Below are 21,401 nucleotides of genomic sequence, written 5' to 3'. Positions count from 1 at the left end.
GGACTGGCGAGAGATAAATAACTAGTAGAGCCTTTTCAGAACCAAAGCAAATTTTTCAACAAAGGCAAAGAATAGAAAAACAACGAAATGAACCGGTTGATCCAAATTTTGGGAATGTTCCACCTCCTATCATTCCTATTATTCCAATTTTTCCTGCTCAATAAGCTGCTAGACCTGTTTGTGAGGTGTAAATCCCACTCATAAACCATGTGATGAATAGTATTTTAAAGCCTAAACTAGGAGGTCAATTTGAATTAAAGAAGAATATGGTGCAATTGTTGAATTCAGTGGGGCAATTTCATGGCCTTTCACACGAAGATCTGCAGTAGCATATACAGACCTTCTTGGAAATCAGTGATACGTACATTCCTGAAGGGGTGAATTCTGACTATGTCAGATTGACACTCTTCCCTGTCTCTCTAATTAGGAAGAAAAAAGGTTGTTACATGCTGAACCACCACTTTCCATCACTTTATGGGAAGATCTAGCTCAGAAGTTTCTTATTCAATTTTTTCCATCCGGGAAGACAACATGCTTAAGGAGTGAAATCTTAAGTTTTTGACAGAAAGACGGAGAGAATCTCTACCAAGCTTGGGAGAGACTTAAGGGTAGACTCTAAAATTGCCCTCACCATCATCAATCCAATGATATTCTTGTGCATACTTTTATAGAAGGATTGGATCCAAATACGAAGATTCTCTTGGATTCAACATCAGGTGGACAGGCTCTTGAGAAGACATATGAAGAATTGTACACACTGTTAAATCAGATTTTAAAAGGGAACCCTGACTGGCATACAGACTCGAGGGGTACTCCTAAAAAAATCACAGGGGTATTGGAGGTAAATCAGTTTACTGCATTACGGCACAGATCGTAGCCATGCAAAATTATATGATTACTCAGCTTAATAACAAAAAGTTGGGTGTTACACAACTAGTATCCATAGCGAATGTAGTTCAATAGGTGAATTCTTGGTGTGAGGTTTGTGGAAGTGGTAAGCATACAGATGATGCTTGTACAGCTAATGCAGATTCTGTCAACTATATGGGGAATGCAAATTGGTAGGGACAACAAAATTTTGGTAATATTTATAATCCCAACTGGAGGAACCATCTCAATTTCTCATGGGGTGAAAATTAGGTGCAGAATGCAAATCAGTTCAAGGGACAAGTACAACCAAATCCACAGCCAGCTTAGAATACTTAAGAAACTACTCAATCTAGCAATATGGTGGAATTGATGAAGAAGTTTATGGCTCAACAAGAGCAATTTTCAACTAACATTAAGACTCAACAGGCATATTTTGCAGCCGAGTTAAAGAGTCAACAATTGCTTACGATAAATCTAGAGTTGCAGTTGGGTTAAATTGTGGGGGCATAGAATACAAGACCTCAAAGAGCATTACCTACTGATAGAGAGACAAATCCCAAGTAGGTAAATGCAATTATAATAAGGAGTGAGCTGCAAATTAAGGAGACAGTTCAGAAGAATGTAAGTCCTACAATTATTGATGACAGTACCAAAGACAATGCAGAGAAAGAAATCAAAGATAAAATGGCAAGTGAAGAAATTCCTGTGGACAAAAAGACTCTCCTCTTACCCTTTCCTCAAAGGGCAAGGAAGCATCAAGAGGAGGCGAGTTACAAGAAGTTCTTAGATTTTTTGAAGCAGGTTCAAGTAAATCTTCCTCTTGTTGATATTTTGCAAAGTGTGCCAAAATATGCAAAATATTTGAAAGATATAGTTGCAAATAAGAATAGGTTGACCGAGTATGATACAGTTGCACTTACTCAAGAGTGCACATCCAAAGTTCAAAACAAATTGCCCATAAAGCTTAAAGATCTGGGTAGTTTCACCTTGCAAATTACCATTGGATAGACTATTTGTGCACGTGAATTGTGTGACTTGGGAGCTAGCATAAATCTTATGCCCATATTATGATACCAAAATATGGGTCTTGGGAGTCCCAAACCCACTACTATTATTTTGCAGCTGGCAGATAGATCACTTACCAGGTCGAATGGTATTATCGAGGATGTTTTGGTACAAGTAGGATCGTTAATCTTTTCGGTGAATTTTGTAATTCTTGACTTTGAGGCTGATCTTGTGGTTTCATTTATTTTCGGATGACCTTTCTTAGCAATAGGGTAGTCACTAATTGATGTAGCAGTCGGGAAAATAACCATGCAAATGCATGATAGAGTAGAAGTCTTTGATGTTTCCAAGGCATTAAAACTGCCAGCTATATATGAGGAGTTGTCATATATATCAGTTATTGACCTTGCTTCTGATTAACAGTTGTTGTTGTCTGATAATCCATTAGAGCGAGCTTTAATGGGTCATGATCTTTATGGAGGTTTAAAAGCATTGAAATTGGTCCAGGTTATGAATTTGGCAGTGGTTGAGACGATAAAAGTATATGTCAAACCATTGAATAGGCCAATTGGTCCATCGCCTAATCCCTCAGTTGAAGAAAATCCTAACTTGGAGCTTAAGGTTCTTCCTCCTTATTTACAATATATTTTTTATGGTGATCAAGATACTTTGCTTGTTATTTTATCTACAAGATTAACAGATGTACAGGTAAAGGAATCCATAGTAGTTCTAAAAAGGAAAAGAAAGGCAATTGGTTGGCAAATATCCAATATTACAGGAATTAATCTAGCACTTTGTATGTACAACATCTACATGGAAGAGGGCTACATACTAAAAGTGCAGCAACAAAGAAGGTTGAATCCTATAATAAAGGAGGTGGTCAGAAAAGAAGTTATCAAGTAGTTAGATAGTGGTATTATCTACCCAATTTTTGATAGCAAATGGGTGAGTCTAGTGCACTGTGTACCAAAAAAAAGGGATGACTGTAGTAACTAATGATGATAATAAGTTTATCCCCACATGCATGGTGACTGGTTGGAGGATCTGTATTGACTATCGAATGTTGAATGAAGCAACTCATAAAGATCGCTATCCTTTTCATTAACCAAATATTGGATAGATTAGTAGGACAAGAGTATTATTATTTTTTGGATGGGTACTCTGGCTATAATCAGATAATCATAGCATTAGAAGACCAGGAGAAGACCACTTTCATATGTCCCTATAACACATATGCATTTAGACGTATGCCCTTCGGCCTATGCAATATACCTGCTATATTTCAGAAACGTATGATGGCTATATTCTCTGACATGGTTGAAGACTTTGTGGAGGTATTCATGGTTGATTTCTCTGTGTATGGTAATTCTTTTGAAAAGTGCTTACAAAATCTTGATAGAGTTCTAGCTCGATGCGAAGAGACAAACTTGGTGCTAAATTGGGAAAAGTGCCATTTTATGGTTAAGGAAGGAATTGTCCTAGGCCATAAAGTGTCATGTAAAGGACTTGAAGTAGATAAGGCGAAGGTTGAAGTGATTGAAAATTTGCCACATCAAGTCACAGTCAAAGGAGTGCAGAGCTTTCTGAGACATGTAGGTTTCTATAGGCGGTTCATTCAAGATTTCTTAAAGATTGCAAGCCTCATGTGCAAATTATTGGAGAAAGAGGAAAATTTTGAGATTGGGGATGATTGCCAAGCAGATTTTGAAAAACTAAAGAAGAAGTTGATTGAAGCACCTGTTCTAATTGCACCAAATTAGGAGTTACCATTTGAGTTGATGTGTGATGCTAGTGATGTTGTTGTGGGAGCTGTTTTGGGTCAGATAAGAGATAAGGTATTTTTCTTAGTTACTATGCTAGCAAAGTGTTGAATGATTCTTAAGTTAATTAAATGGTTACAAAGAAAGAGATGCTAGCAGTGGTGTATGCATTTGACAAGTTTAGATCTTACTTAGTTGGCACTGAGGTCATTTTTCATAATAACCATGTTGCTATAAAGTATCTTGTAAACAAGAAGGATGCAAAACATTGGCTAATTAGGTGGATTATGCTATTACAAGAATTTGATCTTAAGGTTTGAGATCGAAAGGGAGCTGAAAATCAAGTTGCTGACCACTTATCACGAATGGAAAGTCAGAACCATATTATTGATGACTCTCTTAGTATTAAGGAAGAGTTCCCTGATGAAAATTTATTGTGTTTAGATGTAGTTGAGTTCCCATGGTATGCTGATATTGTGAATTTAATAGCTTGTGAAGTGTACCCTCCTGATGCCACCACACAAAAAAGAAAAAAAATTGCTACATGATGATTCATGTGCCTATATTGGGATGAACCGTATCTCTTTAAGCAGGGTCCAGATGGAGTCATTCGTAGGTGTATCCCAGAGGCTGAATTTTCAAAGGTTCTTGAAGATTGCCACTCATCTCCTTATGGTGGACACCATGAGGGTGAAAAAACTGCGAGAAATGTGCTGCAATAAGTTTTTTTTTGGCCTATGTTGTTTAGGGATGCAGTTGCTTTCGTAATGAATTGTGATCAATGTCAAAGGTTGGGTACCATATCTAGGAATCATGAGATGCCCCTCTACAATATTTTAGAAGTCGAAGTCTTTGATGTTTGGGGGATTGATTTCATAGGCCCATTCCCACCTTTAAAAGGTAATTTGTACATTCTGGTAGCGGTTGACTATGTCTCTAAATGGGTGGAAGTTGTGGAAAATCCGACTAATGATGCAAGAGTGGTGCTGAAATATGTGAAGAAGAACATATTTTCCTGATTTGGTACACCTAGAGCGATAATTAGTGATAGAGGTATGCACTTTATCAATACTTAGTTCAAAAATCTTTTTGCTAAATATGGTGTTAGGCACAAGGTTTCTACTGTGAACCATCCCCAAACCAGTGGATAAATTGAGGTGTCCAATCGAAAGATTAAGCAAATACTTTAGAAGACCATGAATGGGTAGAGAAAACATTGGGTAGAGAAGCTAGATGATGCACTTTGGGCCTACCGAATAGTTTACAAGACACCCATTGGGACGTCTCCACATCGCTTGGTGTATGGTAAAGCTTGTCATTTTCCTATGGAGTTGGAACACCAAGCATATTGGGCCATGAAAAAGCTAAATCTTGAGATGACTGCTATAGGAGAAAGACGATTATTGCAGCTAAATGAGCTTGATGATTTTAGGCTTTATTCCTATGAAAATGCCAAACTATACAAGGAGAAGACCAAAAGATGGCATGATAAACAAATTCAAGAGAGAGTATTTGAATCCGGACAACTTTTTTTATTATTCAATTCAAGGCTTAAGTTATTTTTGGGTAAATTACGATCGAAATGGTCTGGACCTTTTGAGGTAGTGCGTATGACACCTCATGGAGCTGTAGAGTTATGGAGTAAAGAGAAAACAAAAAACTTTCTGGTGAATGGACAGCGTGTTAAGAACTATTGGGTGGATCATCCAAATAAGCACAAGGACTCTATCACTTTTGCTGATGAGTGATGCTAAGCTAAGTCATGCCACGACATAAAATAAGGTGCTATGCGAGAGGCAACCCACAAATGTAATGTAATAGGTAGTTTTATTTTTAGTAGTGAAGAACAAAAATAAAAATACAAAAAAATAAGTCATGCCATGACTTAAAATAAGGTGATTGGTAGGAGGCAACCCACTTTTTCTTATGTAATTTTGTTATTTTTGATTGATGTGCAGGAATGAGAAATTTGGTGGAGATAGAGAAGAAGAGAAAATGGTGAACATGGGCTTTTGAGTAAGTAAGTAGTTGTTACTTGGTGAGAAAAAGGTAAAGGGTAAGAAAAGATGCATTAGGTATGGAAAATTTAGCCTTAGAAAAGTTTTTGGATTCAATTTCCAGTGGACCGACGCTATCTTGGTGCATCACGTTGATGGACATAAATTCCACACTTAGAAAAAATTTCAAGGTTATTTCTAGTAAACCTACGTGATTCTGACGTGTTGCATTGGTCCATCAACGTGTTTCCCATCGCGCCGCGCCGGTTACTATGTAGGCAACACTTAGATTAATTATTTGATATAACTTCCAGAGAATTGACGCAAACTTGATGCGTTGCGTCGATTCTGCAACGTGATTCCTGACGCATCACATTGCCTGTACCCAGTGGTGAAAATTTTTAAACCTAATTTAACCCTCTATAAATACCTTACCTTGCCCATTTCCCTTCCACTCACCTAACCCTAGCTGCGTCACTCCAATTTTCCCCAAAACCCTAAACTTGCTCCCTTTTATAATTTTGTCAATTTTAAGTAACAACAACAAGTTCTCAACTTCATCTTCAATCTTGTTAACTAAGACCGGGCCAGTTTTGATTATATTGTGTGTTTAAGTCTTATGAACTCATGTGCTTTACTATTATTATAAGTTTTGTGTTTTGCGAATTTGATTGAAACAATAGTGAAATATTTAAAGGTTGGGTTTAATTAATTTGAACTTTCATTGAATGTTAATTGTCAAAATTATGTGAGAACATTAGGAGGTGATGATGACATATTGTGTTGGGTTTGATATTTCTCATGTGGGAAGTAAGTGTATTCTGAAATGGGAATCATGGTTTAATTGATTTGGTTCCTCTAAGGGTTTGAGATATAAATTGATTGACAATTGCGTGTTTTCCTATACTATGTGTTAAAATTCAATAAATTAGAAAGTTGATGATGCTTAATATATAAAGGTAATTAAGTGTGGGGTGGATCTCGATTCAACACCACCTTATTGTTAGCTATATATGATCAAAGTGAGTGTTGTTGATTTAGATCTAGGAGTGACACAGGGGAAGCATGTATTAAATTGTTAAGGGGGAATAATGTGTTAATAAAGGTATATGTTTCTGTAAAAAGTATTTAAAATTTAAGCCATTTACTGAGATTGTTAACTGTCACAACTATGAAATGTCTTCGTATTTAATTATTCTGTAAATTAGAAAGGAAAAGTCTGAGTACTCTAGTGCATTCACATTTAATGGTGATTAGATTTGAAGGTACTTGTTTTATATGTTTTTGGGCTGTTATATTTAATAGGTACAATGTCGAGCAGCCACCAACCAAAAAGCAAAGGTAAGAATGCAGATGGACCGTTCGAGCCTAGGCACAAAAGGAGTCGTGATGCTGATAGGGTACCTGTAGCCCCACATGTTCCGAGGGGGAAAAAGAGGTTTGGATGAGCCTATTGATGATGATGTCCCTACAAATGAGGAAAGGCGCATGGCTTATTCCAATGATGAGTCCAAGGAAGAGGAGCAGTCTAATGATGGTGACTCAGGTAATGATTTTGGTGATGATGATGCTGATGACGTGTTGACCATGGTGACATTCGACTAAGCATGGAGTACCAGCCACCCTGCATTATGCTTAATTGCATATGTTTAAGTATGGAGTGGTTGGTCATAAATATTCTTCATCTTCATCTCTTTTATTTATTTCTAAACAATGTTGGTTTTTGGTTAGTTTGGATGAACAATTTTTTTTGGGTTGTAAGTTAACAATATTGCCTTTTTTGGCAATTTAGTTTAAAAACTATTTGCTTTATTTACAGTATTTTATTTTCACCCTTTATGGTAAAATTTTTAGATTACGAGTATTATGTGTGCCCTTTTTAGCAATTTTTGTTATGCAACGTCATAGTTAGTTTCCCTCTCCTATGATAGATGGATGACGGCTGTCTTAAGGGGAGTGCGTCTTTAGAAGATAAGAACATAATAGGAGCCTGATTGCTACCTGTGAAAAATGCAGTGTGTTGGGCAAAATGTTTTAATTTGATTATGTTAAAACAAAATGAGAGGTTTTTAAATATAAGTCCCAACAAGTGTTTTGGTTTAATTAGCTTAATGTTGAATTCAATAAATTATAATATCAGAACCCGCAAGAATCTGACTTGATTCTTAGCATGCACAGTGTGAGTGAGTGTTTGTTTATATTCTGCATGTATAGGAATGACTAGAACTTGCCCGGTGTGTTTACAAAGTGAAATAAAGTGTGTTAGGAGTAGGAAGTGATTTAGGCATTTCTTTGTTAACCAAATTGTAAAGACTTTATTTACCTACCCTTATGTATGACCTTAGTTAAACCCTGTTGAGCCTATAGCCTGACTTCTTTGGTAGTCTCATATGTAGCCGGATCCTTTCTTTGATAGACCTTAATTTGATACATATTTCCTAAGCGATTTAATACAAATAATGGAATGAGGGGGAATGTAAAGTACAAAGAAAGAAAAAGGTGAAAGTGAAGCTCTAGAGAAGTAATTTATGCATTTAATTGTTACGGTTAGAAGTAGAAAATAATTTGTGATGAAAATTTCAGTTATTGTCAGTTATTGTGTTATAATGAACTTGTTTTGGCCCTGGTCCTGTAAGGATAATGTGCACTTCAACTAAGGCAAATTTCTTTAGGTTGAGGGTGGCTACTATAGGGGTGCGTAACGAGAATTGGGATAAAAAGAAAAAGCTGAGATGTGAATGATGATGTCAAAAAAAAAAAAATACTCCTACTGTAGTGTTGTTAATGTTCTTAGAAAGATCTGGGTGAAACAATTGAAAGTTTAAAGATGATGAAATGAAAAGATTAGTTGACAAAATGTGATTTTGATTGAAGGTAGTTATGTATTAAAGTGCTTAGGGAGATTAGTCACTATTTCTGAAATAGTTCCTACCCGTCCCTTAGCCTGCATTACAACCATAAAAAGACCTATTTGATCTTACATTTCAATATTCGACAATTAGTGGAGTGATACACTAAGGGCAATCCTATGGTTCATCTCCTATTATGTATGAATTCTTTGTGAGAGTGAGTGATTGAATTTTAATATTCCCCTTTTGATTAAGATTGTTAAATTATGAGTGATATGGGGAAAAATTTCTTGTTGCGAGGGTGCATGCAGATGAAAGTCTGGATTTCATATTGAGTTGCCTGATTATGTGCTTGTTTTAAGTTTGCCAACAAATTGAATGACACTGTTGGAACAATGAAGTGTGAAATAAAGGTTCTTATGCCAAATGCTAGCATGATTCTTAGGTGGTGATTAAAAGGTTAGATGATTGCGATACTTGAAGTTGTTCGGGGACGAACAAGGTTTTAAGTGTGGGGTGGTGATCTTGGGCGTATTGATATGTCCAAACACTGCTATTTACCCATATTTAGACTTGTTTTAAGAATAAAAAGTATGCTAATTATATTGAAGTGTGAGTTAAAGTGTGTTTCGTGGCAAACCGACATGATTAAAAAAATACAAGATTAATTTCCCATGGTTTGGAAGAAAATTGGATGCAGATAATGAAGAGATGAAAGATCATGTGGATCAAAGTCAAAAATATATGGAGATGCACGAGAATAAAGAGAAAATAAAGGAGATGAGGATTAACGAGATGAAAGAAAGAAATTGGAGAAAAATTCCAGTGATACGACGCAATCTCAACGCGCCGCATCGACTGGTAAGATTGGTGCCTTAGAAAAAATTTGAAGAACAAGTTCCAATGCATTGAAGCGGTGTCAACGCGTCGCGTTGATGCCAAAATTTTGTGCCTTAAAGAATTCTACGAGTGCAACTTCCAGTGCATCAACGTGATGTCAATATGTCACGTCGATGCTTAAAACTTTGATACTTAGCAAAATTTTGAGGAGCAAATTTCAGTGACACGACGCGATATCAATCGGTCGCGTTGAGTGGTGAAGATTTTGACTTAGTTTGATTTCCAAAAATGACTTTCAGTGTGGCAACGTGATGTTGACGTGACACATTGGGTGGATCAACACGATTAGTGATGCGTCGCATCATGGTTTTAGATCTGGTGAAATTTTCCCAAGTATAAAAGGAACAGTAGCACAATTCCAAACACTTTTTGGCAAGCATAGCAGCTGCAGAAAAACATAGAATTCTTCTTTTAGGGTTCTTATTATTTCTTTTGAACTTCTTTACTTCAAGAATAATTTTAGGTATGATTAATTACATGTTTTTTATGTTAAAATCAAACATGAGTGGCTAAATACCCTTGTTCTGGGGTTGAGGTCAAGAACATGATTACTTTTTGATATTCTTTATAGTAGTTTCTTTTTAGATTATCACCTGAGTTGTTCTTAATTTCTTGAGCTTACTATTTTAATGTTTGGCCGCCATTAGAATAAATTTATATTTCTATGTGAATCCGGGAGGAGAATCGTAGATTAGAACGAGGAAATTAAGGAGCAAGGTTCTTATACTTTTATAAAATAAGGGATTTGAATTAGCATCTAGGATAGGGATATCCCTAGAAGCCTTGATCGGTTCGATTGCAAGAAGATTACTTAATGAATCTAGAAGAACTGTTGTATCTCTCCGGGAGTTGTAGCTACAATATTCAATAGATAAAATATTTTAGGCCGGGAGATCAAGATCGTTGCCTAAATCTTGCAAACCAACAACCCGATAACCAATTCGACTACTATAAGAATAGAGAGTTGTATGATTGTTCGAGAAGCCTCAACCTTGGAGTTGTTATCATAACTGTTTACAACCGTAGCTTGCTTTTCTCTAATCATAAAATTTCATTTCTTGTTTATTAATTTACATTTTTAATCTCAAATTCAAAATCATCTTGATACTATAAAACACCTAATACTCATTGTCTGAAACTAAAAGTTGGTTAAAATTCTAGTTGTTTAGTCCTCGTGGGAACGATATTTGATTGTATAAATCACTATATTACTTGAACGATCATGAGCACTTGTGTGTGCGTCTGAGTCGCAACAAGGAGAACTCGAAAGCTAGCCAAATGGTGAATTTCTTTCACTAACTCCCATTTCCCTTCATCCGTGACTTCCCATGGATAACCTACTAAGATCATCCGCAATCACATTAGCTTTACCTGGATGGTAGTGAAGACATATCATAATCCTTCAGTAGCTCAAGCCATCTCCTTTTCCTGAGGTTAAGATCTTTTTGAATAAACATATATTGCGGGCTCTTGTGATAAAAAAAGATATCCACATGCATGCTATAAAGATAGTGACGCCTGATTTTCAATGCGAATACCACAACTAATAATTCCAAGTCATGGGTCGGATAATAATCTTATGCACCTTCTATTGTCTAGAGGCATAATCTATCACCTTGCCATGCTGCATCAAGACGCAACCAAGTCCCACACAGGATGCATCATAATATACCACAAATCTATTCGTGCCTTCGGGTAAGGTCAAGACCGGAGCCGAAGTTAGCTTATCCTTCAGCTTTTCGAAACTACCCTCACAAGCATCTGACCACAAGAACTTTACCTTCTTCTGAGACAAATTAGTCAACGAGGAAGCTATAGAAGAACAACTTTCCACAAACCTCCTATAGTAACTAGCTAAACCCAAGAAGCTTCGAATATCGGTTGGAGTTGGAGGCCTAGGCCACCTCTTAACTACTACAACTTTCTGTGAATCCACCATGATCCCTTCACTAGTAATGACATTACCCAGAAAAGTGATCGCATACAACAAAAACTCATATTTTGAGAACTTAGAAAACAACTCCTGCTCTTTCAGGATTTGCAGTAATACACAATGGTGATTGTGAGTCGTCATCCCGTTCAAGTGACATGTTATATTCAACATTGGTCGTCCGCCTTTTAATAAGACACGTTGGGTTGTCAACTCGTTTAAGTGATATGTTATATTCAATATTGGTCGTACGCCTTTCAATGAGACACGTTGGATCGTCACCCCATTCAAGTGACATGTTACATTCAACATTGGTCGTCTGCCTTTCAATAAGACACGTTAATTTGTCACTTTGTTCAAGCGGCGTATTGCATTCAACATTGGTCATCCGCTTTTCAATGAGATACTTTGAGTCGTCACCCCATTCATGTTACATTCAACATTGGTCGTTTGTCTTTCAATGAGATACGTTGGGTCGTCACACCGTTCAAGTGATATGTTATATTCAAGATGGGTCATCCGTCCTTCATTGATACACGTTGGACCATTACTCCATTCAAAGTGGAATGTTATATTCAAGATGGGTCGTCCGCCCTTCAATGAGACACGTTGGACCGTCACTCCGTTCAAAGTGGCATGTTGTATTTTAAATGGGTCGTCTGCCCTTCAATGAGACACGTTGGATCATCACTCCGTTCGAAGTGATATGTTATATTCAAGATAAGTCATTCACTTTTTACCTATGCATGTTGGGTTGTCACCCCGTTCAAAGTGATACAATATTTTCAGAACATGTTCGACTATCTCTGCATAGCATGGTCAAATAGGTTTGAGCCAGTTTACGTTTATGTAATGCTACATTTATAGCAAACCATTTGTTTGAGTTGTTATCAAGAGAATCCAAAAGGATAAAATTCTCAAATCAAAACCACAAGTGTGGACGACTCCAAAAAGGACGCAGCACAACGTGAAACTTTTTCTTAGCAGCGAACTGGGACATAGTCTGAAGAAGGATTCAAAAGTATGAAGAGGGATTCAAACTCTTTGGATGCGAGCTAAAGAACAACTTTCACCACTATCAAACCACACCCCTATTAGAAAGTATGTGGGTATTTCAGGATATTTTGGTCTCAGTTTCACCTCTGGGGCAAATTCTAAACTCACACCAGAGGTAGTTTTCCCTTTCTTTGAAAATCAGGTGACAACAATCCTAGAGCTTTGGAAATTATGTCTATGTAGCTCTTAGTTGCGGGTGTAAGGGGACCCACATCCGTGATTGAGATAAATGCAAGCCTCTTTTTCATAACTCGATATATTTGTCACTCATTTCGAGCCAAAGATCGTCTAAAAAAAGACTATCTTTTTTATCGACCGAATCGAATTACAAGCAATCTGATTTCCTGAATCATTAGGATATGTAGGCTGGGATCTATATAGAAAACTGGACTGCATTCCAACCTTTCCCCCAATCCTCTTATTCCATAGCTATTCGGTTTCACCAAAATTCAAAACTCGAAATGGCTTGTGAATTCATTGAAAATCGTGCTTTAAAATCAAGCTTTATGAACTACAAGTGACCTAAATTCTCGTATAACCTGAGATATGTAGGAAATTCGATACCGGGGTTCAACCATAACTCCGCAAAAACAATCGTGCGAAAATCAATCTTTTCTGAGAGATAAATTTGTGGTCGAACAAAATTAGGGACGCCAAACTCTCTTTGCCCAGGATTACTTGCATACAATCTAACCAAAGGGAGAGGGACAGTTGTTGACACCTAATTTTTGTCCTCCACATCTCAAATTAATTCTTGAATTTCTCAATTTTAAAATAGTTTCAAAATATTTATTTTAAGTTATTTTGAAATAAATTTCAACCTTACCTTTTGAATTTAGGTGAAAATAATATATTTAATGTTTAATTATACATGATTATATAGTTAAAGAAAATTCTTTAGAATTTATTCAGAATGAAAGTCTGATTAAATTGCAAATATTCTACTTTTCTCAAAAAAGTCGATTGAAAAAATAAGAAATTGATACATAATTAGTTTCTTAATTTTTTACTATCATTGTTATTATTAAAAAAGGAGAGAATAAAATAAAATTGTGTTTTATTTAATAATTATTCATTGATTAATTAAAATTTAATTTCGTCTCAACTTTATTTCAAATTTATTTAGATTGGACCATTTTTATAACTTTGGTTATAATTTTAATGAGACACATTCTTTCTTTATTAATTTCTAATGACCAAATGATTTCCCAGGCGCAATCGGCCCATCCCCTTTCCTTCCCCTTAAAAGCAGCCCAATCCCAACCGCCCCATACCCGGCCCAATAACCCTTTAAATCCACCAGCCCCAAAATATCAACGTACAGCAACTCCAATCGCAACAGCAAAACCAGATCCAACAGCGTCCAAATTGTAACCGAAAAACGTCAACAACAGCGTACAGCCTTTCCAATGGCACCTTCAACGTTAACGCAAAACAGTAACCAGGACCAACAAATTCAACAGTGTACAACACGACACCTCCTTCAACGATTTCAACGTTGTCAACAACAATCTCGACAACAACAACCAGCGAGTCAACAACGGCGATCCCCCCAGACGCCCTTTTACTATTTTGCCCCTCCGTTCAGCCATCTATGGCAAAAATTAAATGAGTTTCCTCTTTCTCAGTCTTTGATTCACCATTTCGGGTAAGCAATTAATGCCCAACGACTCTCTCTGTCTCACTATGGAATTCAAATTCCTCAAGAAATCAATTCAATTCCAGTTTGAAATCCAAAAATAAACCTTATTCTCTCTTCTATAAATATATAGTGATGAATAGAGGTTAGAGGGGGGATTTTTGGGCAAAAACTTGGAGATTCTGGAGAAGCATTCCTCCAATCTCACATAAACAAAAATTTGCCGAAACCATTTGAAACTCTGGCAAAATCGATCTGAATTCTTATTTTAAAGTCGTCTTTGTCATCTCGTTGTCCCGGTTCCTGCCTCAAAAAAGGTAAACTTCCCCGTCCTCTCGTTTTGATGTAATTCTGGTTGCAATTTTTGTCATTGACATTGTCGTGTATTGGTCGTCGATATATTATCGTGGAATGGGGAAATTGACTTGGGATTTTATTCTCGATGATTGACTATGTGATTTGGACTCTCAGGATTGATTTGCTGGAATTGTAGTCAAATTAGAACAAAGTTGGTTAATGAATGTGTATTTACGTGTTGGGTTTATTTGGGCTGTGCTGATATCGATTTGCATGCTCTCTTGTGTAAAACCATGGATTCATCTTGTAACTTCGACTGATTTTACACTTTGTATATTTCGAGTTTGATCTTTGAGAATAACCCGCAAATATTCAAAGTAATGGCCAGCTTTACTACTATTGACTCTGATTTTATATGATTTCGTTGCTCCAAATTGTCTGACAGAAAAGTAATTTAGTTAGCGGGGTTGGTTGAGACTATTTAAATTTAGTCAGATCCGCGTTAGTAGTTTTATTACCTGCGAATTTTGAAAAGGAAGAATAGTAGTTTGTTGTATAGATGCCGTCATTCGGCCCCGTTTATCGTAAAATCCATGTCGATGAACTAACATCTTTGATATGCATGTTCAGTGATATGATGTAATCCAATTTTGTAATTCTTTACATCTTAAATTAATGTGTTTACTTAAGTAAGTCTAGTTAGGTTCCTAGAAAAATTGTTTGTTACCTATATTGAGGCAGTTAGTGTGGTATATCAAGTTCATATCCCCTCTAGCCCATAAAGTGTTCATTTGTATTGGCCTGCTAATGACATGATTTAATTTTCTTAAGTGTTTAAATGTTATTATTGATATTATTATTATTATTATTATTAGTATTAGTATTAGTATTAGTATAGGAATGGTAATTGCAATTTATGTATGTCTATGCCGTGTATGACGCCATTCCCGTATTGTTCTCTAATTCTTATCTTTTATTTGATGCATGTGACACAAACTCGAGTTCGCTGGACTCCATTTTCCTTGCATATCTTATTGGGCCAAAGAGGCCTCGATCTCGATTCAAGCGTTAAAGTCCAAAACTGGACTGATATACACAGGCTATACGCTTAGATACAGTTGGTGTACACTGGAAAAGAGCTGATAATGGCGTATATTAAAAGTGGAAGCGAGCATACAAGGTTTATACACAGATATACAGCGCGTATACAAAAAAGAAGCAGCAATAGGGCTGATATACAGTCAGTATACAACTGATATACACTTCAGAAAAATGGACAGGTCCATAATTCAAGCCCAAGACTGGCAGCTTCATTAATGGGCCAATTGAGGGCCCAATTTTAATTCTCGCATTATTTTTTGTAGCTTGTATTGTTTATTTGTGCTAACTAACATTTAAATTAATTAATCTACGTAAATTCCCTAAAATGTCATCATTTTATTTTATCTTAGTTCTCTTTACTTAATTTACGACCTTTTCACCTAATATTATTTCGTATAAAATTGGATTAAATTGTTTCTTTCAATTTTCTTCTTACAACAAGTCGTTTAAAGATTAAGTATTTTTTATGACACTTTATTTTGCTCATTTGATTAATAGTTTATTTGAATTTAATTAATTTCCTTCAAATCCAAGAAACTATTTTTTCTTGTAAATTCAAACTTTCTATAATTAATAAGATGTTTTTAATATGATGAGCGCTTAACGTTCTTCCCGAAAAGTGTTATTCGGATTTCTTATGGTTTAATAATAATAAAAAATAATAATTACGCAAACTTCTTTTTTTCATAATAAAGACAGAAATTGTTTGTTATTGAAGTCCCAAAGAAATGGCAACTTAGTTTAATTCAAATAGAATTTCTCTATTTTGAATTAATAAATATCATTTTTCAATTTTTTTAATAAATATTTTTTATATTTTCTACAAAATCAACCTTTTACGAAATTAGCCACCTCTAATTAGTCAAGTTAGCTTCCTTTTGGTAAACCATTTTAAACGGACGCTCTTAGTGCCTTAAAAATCTTCTTAGGGCGTTTATCGAACCCTTACCCAGAATCTCTAGTTTTAAAGGTTTATTTTTGTTTTTGAACCTTTGAAACTCTATTAAATTTTTCTTGATTTTTTCTATAAAAATCAAGTGGCGACTCTGTAAATTTTCCTAAAATTATTTCAAAATTTTCTCAACTTTTTTTTTTGAAATAGTTTAAGATCAAAATCATTTTCTCGCCAATAGAAATTCGAAAAGAATAAAACAATAGTCACGACATTGGTTGTTGGGAAACTAAAGGTAGGTAGCTTGTTGGGCTATATGATCCTATAAAAGACATAAAACTAGTTTAGAATCATATCAAGACACCGAAAGAGGGTAGAAGAATCCAGAATTTTAAAAAATTCAAAAAACTGGGGGCTTATTGACCAGTGCCACAACGACAGTTAATTAACAGTCGTTGCGGTATCATGGAGTGGAATTTATCGCTGCAGTGGAAAAGTTATAGCTACAGTAGTTCATCGTCTTCAGCCTGTCAACCTCCCCTACCATGGCAGACTCTTGACTTTTCTCCATAATTTTAAAAACATAAATTGGGCTTGGAGAAGTGTGAGGGAATCATTTTACACTAAAATAGGGGTGCGGAACACCTAAAATACAACCCAAATTAAAGAAAAAATATTAGAGAAGATGATCTTTCATCCTCTACCTGTACTATGAGTGAAATCTACCTTAAACTACGTTAATCTTACATCTCGAGTGTTGTAGGAGCATTGAGACATAAGAGAGTTTAGAATGTCGCCTTTAATTTTCAAAAACACCATCGAATTCAAGTTAAGCAAGTTATACCCAAAACCAACCAAATTCTCTCTAATCTAACATGATCATATGATTCTATAATGAGAAATATTAAAGTAGAAGGGGTGAAGAAAATACCTTGAATTTATTGTCAGAGAGGGATTTCATAAAAGGAGTTTTGGAGAGTGTTGAGAGTTTGGAGTGAAAATAGCGGAAAACTGAAATTTCTCCTACTTTACTAACAAATTCGTTGTTGCAATTGATTAATATTGTAGCTATAAGACTTTTTTGAAACCAATTCACCCTGACTTTTCATGTGTTGTGGTATTGTGCCATGTTGGGGTGATCATAGGGGAAGTTATCTCATGAATTAATTATGTATATCAGCTCTGGAAAAACAAGAAAATAATCATCAGGCCTAGATTTGGTAGTATAGAGGTAGTTGCTTGTTTTTTAGCAGGAATGTATAATGAGCTAGCATATGTTCAAATAATTTTCAAAAGGTCTTATTATATTAAAATGCATCAAACGTTCATGCGTATGTCCAAAACTCACCCTTATGACCATTCGGAGATGAACAATAGGTAAATTAATATTTATTGTAATGACCCAAATCGTCATTACATATGAAATTACCTCAAAAATAATTTACAATAAATAGTAGGCTCAAAATAGAGTGGAAAATTTAAATTGGGGAGAAAAATAAATTCCTAAGGAAATTGGGCAAAGAGGCCTAATAATGGACTGGTCGTCTACTTACTAGAAGTCACATAACTACTGTAGTGATACCACTATAGTGGTAAAAGATCCATTGTAGTGGTAAAAAGATAGCTTAGGTGAGGATTTTTTAAAAACCATTCTTGTTTTTATTTCCCTAGGTTGTTCCTTCCTCCAAAAGCACTCTAAAAAATTCTCCAACCATGAGATTTCAAAGGCCAAGATTCATAAGAGTGGTTTTAATACACATCCGAAGGGTACCTGGCATGGGAATACATTTAGCATACACAGGATAAGTCACTCTCTTGTAGCAGCATGTTTTACCTAAAAGGTATGATATGATTTACTTTGTAGCAACTAGACTTAGTACAAATGCATTTAACATTAGTAGTAATGTAGGAATCTCATGATTAGGACTTCAGGCATGATTTTGAATGGGTGGACACTTTGAAATCCGATAAGGCATAATTATGATTGAATAATTATACACTATGTTGATAGCTTAAATGAGAGGAGAGACAAATAGAATAATGGAGTGAATTCATATTTTTTAGGGCTTGAATGTAGTGTAAAATTGAATGATACAACACAAAATAGTAAAAAGTGAAAATAAGGGAACTAAATGAAGTCTAAGTGTCTTTATTGTTCTGATTACTCTAAGAGAAATGATTAAAAGGTGAGGTATGGCTAGTTGGGGGTTAGCATTAGCCCAAGCAAATTTCGTGATTGTTGAATGAACATAAAAGAGTAGTTCTGTGAAGTAAAGAATATATGTATATATATATATATATATATATGTATGTATATATATGTATGTATGTATATGTATGTATAAACTAAGGTCACTAATAAAAGTGAGTTGAATGATTGTCGTAGAACTTAGACTTTCTTGACTTGTGCTTGGTTGTGGACTTGACATTTGTGATTGCCTCCTAGCATGATGTGTGACTTAATGACTGCATGGCATTTTATTTTTATTGGTATGACATATGGCGATGATGGATCAGGTACCACGCTGGTACAAATATGATATGTTGGTGATGATCTATCGGGTACCATGCTGATACAAATATGATATATCGTGATAATGAATCTAGTACCACGTTGGTATGATGTTATGTTGATGATTAGGTTGAGAAAGGTGAGGGATTATCTATACATCTTGCATACATGCATTCATTCATATGTTTTGAATGTAATTCTTTTTATATAAGTTCTCATATGTGTTCATGTTGTGGTAAATAGTGAATGAGGGATTACAAATGTATGTTAAGTCCCTTATATAGACCGGGTTAGAGATGAGATTGTACATCCCTCTGAAGGGGCCAGTTATGGAAGAATATGATTGGCAGTTTCTGAGTTTTCATGGAATATAGTATGGTGATATCTTGTGATAGGGAGTATCAAAAGGACTTAGATGGATATAGATTAAAGAATTATAGGTACTATAAGAATGAGTCGGTATAGGTTGGAATAGGTGATCAAAGGACAATGATATACGTGAATATTTATTCAAAGAACAAAGATATACAAAAAATATCAAGTGATAGGTAGGTCATAGAGATTCTAAAATGATATGTGAATATTCTATAGTTGGGGGGTTTAGAACCGAAAATTTACTTGATGTTATGATTTTTTCGTATTTATTATTGATTTTATTTATTACTAACCCTGTTTGACCGATGATGCTTACCAGTACATGTGGTTATACTGATGTTACTCTTATTATACCCCCACTCAGAGGTATAACCATGTAGGTTAGTTGGAGTTTCTTTAGTAGCAATGTCGATTACTTAGCAACAGCTCCTATTATTTCTATTCTACATGTACATTGTGTCATGGACGTACCTACTCCTTGTCTAGTACTCTTGTACCAATTTAGGCTAGGTTTTAGGGGGGTCACTTGTAGTTGTGTTCTGCATCTTTTTTTCATATATGACATATGAACTCCAGTCATGGAATGAATTGATTTAATAACCATTTTTGAACTATAGAATTGTTACTGAAATGATAGACATCATTGATTAAGTGAACATTATAGCAACTTCCTATAACAACTTTGCAAATTGTTTTATATATATATATATATATATATATATATATATATATATATATATTAAAATCTTCTTGTAGTTTTTAAATGTGATTTATGACCTACGGGAGTGGGTTGTACCAATCCTTGAGGTATTCGAAAGCGATTTAAGTCATTAATTGGGTTCTTGAGTTTTGATAAAGTAAAATCCGATCATGATCAATCTTCGATCGAAGCGACCTCAGATTAGTATCGTAATATGTTTAATAGGCCGAGAATGTATTTTTTTTGTCAATGTAAATATTTTATTCGCTTCTATGTGGTTCCAAGCAAATTTTGAAGATTTATTAGAAGTTTTGGTCATTTTAGACTATTAGTTTAATTAGTGATTTGATGGATCAAAATCACAATTTAGCTACTTATGTAACCAGTACAAGAATGAATTTAAGTAGGGAAAGTTTACCATATTTATTAAGAACATAGGGATAGGTAGATTGAGAGGCGGGACACAGAAGTTACACCAAACATAGGCGAAAAAGGGCGACGACTTTCAGGTTAGCATTATTTGTCATTAAAATAGTGATATGAATTGAAGTATGTTAATGATTACAACATAATGGACTAATGATTAACAGTAATTTTGTCTTTATTAAGGATAATGAAACCAATAATATTAATAGAAAATATGTTTGTCCCTATTAAGGTTAAGAAAATAGTGGTGCGAATGTTATTGTTTTGTCCTTTTTGTTTTTTAGAATTAGGTAGATTTGTTAATAGGTAATAAGTGTTCTATCATGCCATTATTGACAGTAAGGTATGCCCTAGAGATTAGAACCAATAAGTGTATATTTTTTGACAGAAACATAGTAACAGTAGTGATGTTATGACTATATAAGGTTACGAGATTAAAAATAGATTGAGAAAATTGAAGTTTAAGCTTAGAGTTTGATTATTACAAGTCACTATTTTGATGGTTTATTTAAGATTTTAAATTGAATTTTCATTATTAGATACATTATTGACATATTAGATGTGACATTCTCTAATTAAGTTTAAATAGTAATATCGAGATGTGTTTGATGTAGGCAGTTAAGAGTTAGTTCTACGTTTGAAATTCATGGAAATTGAGATTTGATTATGTTTTAAGCTGAAGTAAATATCGCAATATGAGAGTCATTATATTCGTATTCTCATTGAAAAATGTGTGTTTGCTTTAGATTTTTACTATTCAAAAGCTGAAAGGGAAAGTTTAAAAATTGATGCTTGGGCTTTGATTCGAGGCAAGTTGAAACTTTCCTAGACTCTTTTTTCAAAGTGTTTATGTGTTAGTTATGTGTAATAGGAGTAATAGGGAATAGGGGTCCGTACAGGTGGAGTGACGAGCATCTATTCAGGCACTGGTGTTAATTAAGGGGTTAAAATAAATCAATTATATATTTGAAACTGTTTCCTATACTTGCTAGTATGATGGGTTGATTTGCTATGGTAAATGAATTATTTTCGGGATCGAAATTGCACGCTTACACATCATGCATTGTATATTTTCTGGGGTCAGAGTGCATG

The 21,401-nt window shown here is 35.0% G+C and overlaps 1 non-coding gene across 1 annotated transcript; it reads right to left on the bottom strand.

Moving 5' to 3' along the window:
• Positions 1 to 532: 532 nt before the first annotated feature.
• Positions 533 to 639, bottom strand: LOC124896358. Its single transcript, XR_007052718.1, has one exon. It is a non-coding gene; the product is annotated as a small nucleolar RNA R71 (small nucleolar RNA).
• Positions 640 to 21,401: the final 20,762 nt, after the last annotated feature.

Source organism: Capsicum annuum, chromosome 2 (genome assembly GCF_002878395.1).
Source record: "Capsicum annuum cultivar UCD-10X-F1 chromosome 2, UCD10Xv1.1, whole genome shotgun sequence".
NCBI classification, from domain to species: domain Eukaryota; kingdom Viridiplantae; phylum Streptophyta; class Magnoliopsida; order Solanales; family Solanaceae; genus Capsicum; species Capsicum annuum.
This window is presented reverse-complemented; position numbering and strand designations above follow the sequence as displayed.